General features: G+C 54.1%; 1 protein-coding gene across 8 annotated transcripts in view; it reads left to right on the top strand.

The window, feature by feature from the left end:
• The first annotated feature begins 229 nt into the window (after positions 1–229).
• The window catches only part of Flrt2 (fibronectin leucine rich transmembrane protein 2), an 89098-nt gene continuing 83327 nt past the window's right edge, over positions 230–6000 (top strand). For 3 of the 8 annotated variants that reach the window (XM_063241125.1, XM_005004857.4, XM_005004855.4), the window contains exon 1: positions 230–766. The gene's annotated coding sequence lies outside the window, so the exon portion shown is untranslated. Of the gene's footprint in view, positions 767–791; positions 809–3955; positions 4097–6000 lie in introns of those variants that run through there. The other 5 variants (XM_013155291.3, XM_005004858.4, XM_063241124.1 and 2 more) reach the window with 4 other exon arrangements.

Raw genomic sequence — 6000 nt, 5'->3', positions numbered from 1 at the left:
CTTTGCTGGCAACTTCAATAAATCCGGTTACTGGATATATATATATATATATATATATATATATATATATATATAGAATTCCGAGGAGGGCTGGGTCTGGTCTGGATGAAACGCTAGGGCTCCTTCGCATCCTGGAGTCTGGCGCTGGAAGCCCGCCTCTGGCATCTTGCCTTGCCAGTGCCCTAGACAGCTAAAGCCCACACTGGGAACGCACGTGAACAAAGCTCTGGCCCCAGGAGCCGCCTGCGGTTTCCTAGTGGATTCCAGCTTCTCCCGGGAGTGGAGAGCGCACACAGGGTTAAGTTAGTTCCCTCCCTGGTAGGAGGGAGAGGAGGGGGAGGGGAAAGAGAGGCGTACAGTCTGAGGCTGGGTACCTTGTAGTTAGTTGTATGTTGGGAACCTGTCGCCTTCACTTGCGCGTTCGGTATCATCCATTGTCACCGCGGAGGACGGAGCGCTTGGAGATAACAGCCGTGCCCGCAATCTCCATCTCCGCGCCAAGGCACCGATTTGTCCCTGCTCAGGGTGCACTGTTGTGCCCGCACCAAGTGTCCAGCAGCGACAAGGTGGCATCTCCGTCTGGTCCACCGAGACCCAGGACCAGGGCAGCAGTTCTCAACGATGGGCAGGAGGGACCTTGGCGGCGACCCCTAAAACAATACCATGCCCCCGGAGCCCCACTGCTGCCGAGCCAGCTTCTTCCCTTTCCACCTCCCCGATCCTGTGGGATTCGGATGAGCCCATTGCGAGGAGACTCGGCCGCCAGGTAAAGGGACTGCGGTGTCAGGCGAAGTTTCTAGTAACCCCTGTAAGTGCGGCTGTGTGGGCATCCCGCCGCCTCTGGGTGGGGGGAGTCTGAACCAGTGGGGGTGGTCAGCCGGGTAGGGGTGTTTTGGGCTTAGTCTCTAAACCGCAGAAGAGAATAGGCTTCTTAGAGACACCCTGCTTTTAGAGACGATGATTTGCAGGTCACATCTAGCTTCTCCTAAGGAGTTTTGGAACTAAGCTCTGGGTCACATCTCACATCTCTTTGCTACGCGCATGGATCCTAACTGGGCGTTTCTAGAACCCCTAGGCTTGTGGGAGTCTGGCCGCTCATTTTCCCAGAATAAATCTCTGAACTTTCAAGAGTAACAACCTCCCTTCCTCATCTGCTTTTAATGCCACCAGCGTTATCAAGCGGTTACATCTAAAGCCACCAGCCCGCCCCCTGCCCGCAATCCTGGATAGATTAGCGGCTAAGAAGACGCAGCGGATGCTATTTCGTTTTCCCTAGAGTTGGGGGTGGGTGGTTCTTCTCTCAAAACCAAATGCCTCGACCCTTCTGGTTCTCCTGGGGCTGGCTGTCTCTGAGCTGGGGCGCTCACGCCTACCGGGGCCGCAGAAGGGGTTGGCGAGTGCGCGCTGAGCTCCGGAGACTGAACCTGAATCCTTTGCCCCGCGCAGAGTGCATGGGGTGGGGGGCAGGGCTCTGGCTGGAAAAGCAACTCCCCACCCTCTAGCCGGTGCTTAACACAGGGACTGGAGTCCCCCAAAAGGCTGGGAAAAGGCCTAGCCAGCTGTCACTGTGTCCCAGCTGGGACTCCAGGGCTTCCCAGAAAGATCCTTCCGCCCTGCTGACCACTCTAACTCGCCCTTGCGCTCACTTGGCGCCGGCGCGGTCATTTCTCTTTTATAATCAGACCTGAGATCAAGGTGTCAAGTTGAAAAGCCGGATCTAGACAGGGAAAAGAAACCACTAGGGAAGAGCATAGAGTGGGGCGGGCTAGATCGACACTTGACGCCTGGAAAACTCTGGGAGCATGCGAGGCTGCAGCCAGCTGCTGTGGCTGGGGGAGGCCGAGGCCACCGCTGCTGTCTCTGTGGGCGCTTTGCTCCTGGAACCTCCAGGCAAGATGGCACTCACTGTCTGCCCCCCTCGGGTTAGCGTCATCATTCGCACCCCCCTTCCCCTGGGAGATGAAAGGCTATGCAGGTGTAAGCCAATGCGTTTTACAGTCACCCTTGCATAATGCAATCGAAACCTTGCCCAGCGCTCTTGAGTTCCAGTAGCACAGTATCTCCCAGTGTGTGCACGTGTGAGCGCGGGTGTCAGCGCGCGTTGGAGGGATACGTGCGTGGTTTGAGAGACGAATCCAAGTGGTTTTAAATTGACGTAGGCGCTCGAATACATGAAAGCACTAGAAACGACAGGGATGCACAGGAAATAAAAACAATCGGGGAAGTGGTGCCAAGTGACTCAAGCTTTGAACTGAGGACCCTGAGTGCGGTCGCGCCAGGGGCGCGTCCGGAAATCATCCTCAGCCTGTCTCGGGCACCACCCTACCCCGGCTCTTCTACCCTGAATGCGATCCCAAGGGTGTTGACCCGGGGCTGCTTTCAAACTTGAAGGTTGCCTGGCCACACTGAAAGCGCGTCTCGGCGCAGCCGAGTGCTTGACGCGGGCTCTTTCTCCCTCTTCTGTTCAGATTCAGCCTCTCTCCGGACTTGTTAAAACATGACAGCGATTTACTAGAGGCTGTGCGCGCAGCGAGGAAATGGGGTGCACACTACACTCTGCCTCTAAGAAAGAGAACTCCCCCGGTTTCCTTCGATTTTTCCTTTTTAAGCTTTGCAAAGAGATTACGAAGCAGAAACGTTGGGCTTCTTTAACTGTCCAGCCAGTTTCTTAAATCTTTAAAACAGAATTTTTGATTTTCCATTGCAACCTACAGGGACGTAGAACTACGGTCTTTCCAAGCAGTAGACTATGCGATAGGAGAAAGTGCGATTTGTAAAATTATCGTGTCAAACTCTGGATGATAAAAGTTTCTTTAAGAAAAAAGTCTGGGACGAGGGAACCTCCGAGGGCCACGGGGGTGGGCCATCTCCCCAAGGCTGTCTGCTTTTGAAATAACGCCATTTTGGTTGAAGCCATGCTATATTTTTAACCTCTAATCTCACATTTCGATCATTGCTCAGAGTCTCAGTAATTGATCCTCCCGCCTGGAAGTACAGCATTAAACAGACACAGGGGAAATCGCCTTTCATGGTTCAGAGGGTGGCATTATCCCTCGGAGCTGGGGGGCAGGGCGAGCCTGTGCAGCAGAGAGGCAAGACAGGATGCCTCCGGGTCAAGGTGGCCCCCTCTGGGCTGGCCCCGGAGCTCTGCGATTTTCTCCTGGGTGCACAGGGTTAAAAGCTGAGTCTGACTTTGCCTCTAGGAAAGCTGAGGGTTGCAGCCGCTCCTCCCAAGCATTCTTTAAACCAGAAAAGTGGGAGGGACTCCGCGAGGGAGGGAGAAGAGGAGGGAGGAGGAAGGGAGGTAAAGAAGGCTCAAGGAGAGGAGCGCGCCAGAGCGCGAGGGACTGAGGGAGAGGAGGAGCGCGGAAGCCGCGGAGGCGAACCCGCGAATTCATTACTGTAAACATCTCCCGGGGGTGTCAGAGGGGTGGGGGCGGGGACCTCGGCGCCTACATTAGCCTGGACGCGCCGGGTCGAGGCAGCAGTGGCTTTGGAGCGGCCTCTGCACCCGCGCCGGGAGGGCGCAGCACTTGGAGAGGCTCCGCGCCCGCCCGGCTCCGCGGGGTCCATGCACGGAGCCCCAGTAGCGCCCGCCTAGCTCTCCCGCAGACCCGGGGTCTTTGGTCTCCAGGAGTCCGGGCGCCGCCCGCCGGGGGACTGCTCTCCACCGCCTTCCCCGCTCGCGCCCTACTTCTCTTGGGGTCCGGAGAGGGGGAGGCAGAGGAAGCGTGGAGGCGGGAGCAGTCGCGGCCGCAGCCGAGAAAAAGTGGCATGCCGGAGCCCTGGAGGCGGAGGTGGCTGAGGACGGGGGAAGATGATGCCGCGGCTCCGTAGGGGACGTAGGCGAGAGCGAGCCAGGCGAGCGGGGCGCCCGGGCGCCCACGGGCTTCGGGGAGGCGCGCGGCGCTCCAAAGCTCTGGCTTCCGCTCCCCCGCGCCCCGACGCTGCGGGCGACCGGGCTCGGCTCCTGCAGCCGCCGCCGCCGCCGCCGCCACCACCAGAAGGACGGAGCAAAAGTTTGGATCTGGGGGAGGGCGCAGCGCTGAGCGGGATTACCACCCGGGCTGGAAGGAGACCTCAGCAACCTCCGCAGGTAACGCTCCTTGAACCTTCTCCCTACAGCCAGTCTGCTGGGCTCCCGCTCCCCGTGGGTGCCTCCTTTTTTTTTTTTTTTTTTTTTTTTGCCCCCACCTCCCAGCACTCGCCAAGGTTTGGCTGAAAGTTAAAAGGGAAGCTAAGTTCAAGATCTTGAGGATGGGTACCTGGTGCTGGCAGATCTATGATGACATTGGGGGTGGGGGTGCGCCCTGCGCCGGATCACCAGCTGCGTGGGGAGATGAATCCCCCGCAGGAGTGGGCGAGAACCCGAAGCCCCAGCTGGTGCCCCATCTTGTTTGGCTCTTGGGAAATTTGGAATGTGAATCCAGGGGCTTATAGTGTGTGCCGCGGTGCGGGAAATGATGGATGTATTTCACCCCCTCCCCATTTACTTCTTCAGAAAAAGTGATTTAAGCCTACACTCATTTGTCTGCTTTGTTTAGCTGGCTCAGGACAACAAATTTGGGAAGAAGTGTGAATATTGCAAGCAAGGGGCAATGTGTATTTTTTTTTTTTCCTTTTGACATCAGTAGCCCTCTTTCCATTCACCTTCTGGCGTCATAAAATAGGAACTTCAGAAGTCACATTTTCCTTGAGGGATGAGATGAAGCATGCTAGACTAGTCCTTGGTGGTGTGAATTTGTAATGATTATCCCTTGTGTACGTGTGTGGGGGAGTGTGCTGGGGGTGGTGGGAGGGAGAGGGTGTTGCAGGGATGCGGATCCTCCTTCCCCTCCTTGATAGAGATGGCCAGCTATGCTGGCTTGGTGAGTGGCCTCCTGTGTACACTGAGCAAGCCCAGGGGCGCCACCGAAGACAGTCCACATTTTCCCCACAACAGACTTACTCAGGCTAAGAAAATAGTGGCTGCTCACTCCTGGAGAGAAGATTCTAACCCCAACTCCCCAGTCCCCTTTGGAGCCTCCACAGAGTTTAGAGTTTCATCGCAGCTGCTATCATCTTTATTATGATGATCATTATTAATTCACCTGGAAAGTCATCATGCCTTCGCCTGTGAATGGGAAACGGTTTCCAAGAGCTTTTGATTGATTTTAATGGAGGGAATCTCTTTGTAAAGCTTACAGTAAGCTAATCAAGTAAGTGCAAGGCAAAAATCCATGTAAAGGCTCAGGCAAGAGTGCAAGGTGCTGATTAGATTTCTTCACATGCTGCATTTGCTATGCAAAGCCTCTTCTAAATGGGAGCTATTGCTCCCCATTCAGCTGGGAGGCTCCTTAATCACACAGGGTTTCAGGGAGCTTTGGAGCATGTCCACTAGCTCACAGGCTTATTGCTAAATTTATTATGTCTAACTTCTCCCAGCCAAAAGCTAATATGAAGGCTAGCTTCCATATCAGGACCCAGATTGTCTGTGGGCTTAACTCCTGTGACCTTATTAAATCTCCAGTGAAAGGATCCCCAAAACATTCAAGGTAAATAGAATGCAGCTGGCATTTTGTCCAGGAATGTATTTGATGGCTGCACTAGGAAGGTAAAATTTTAGGTCAATATATGAAACATTATAATTGGATTATTATCATTTAAATTATGGAGCAACATATGCCAGTTACATATGATCAGCTGGCCACCATGTTAGAAGAAAACCAGCCTTCGGATAATTCAAATAAGAGGAAAAGTTGCTTATTTCCACACAGTCCTCTTGCTCCTGAAAGAACAACTTTTCTTTCTCCCCTCCTCAAATCCTGAAACAGGAGAGGGCTGAACCATTTAAGAAATTTTAATGATCACAGATGACAGGCTAACACTATATTGTCATGTTGAGTTGCAAATACCTGTAACTGGAGGAGGCTGGAAGATGACATTGCAAACATTGCTCCTTGTCTCTGCCAGTAAGTACATGGGATTGTAAGAAGGATTGAAGTAGCTGTACTGTAACAG

Source organism: Cavia porcellus, unplaced genomic scaffold (genome assembly GCF_034190915.1).
Source record: "Cavia porcellus strain 051 isolate PalLab524CR breed Dunkin Hartley unplaced genomic scaffold, mCavPor4.1 scaffold_31, whole genome shotgun sequence".
In the NCBI taxonomy this organism is placed as follows: Eukaryota; Metazoa; Chordata; class Mammalia; order Rodentia; family Caviidae; genus Cavia; species Cavia porcellus.
This window is presented reverse-complemented; position numbering and strand designations above follow the sequence as displayed.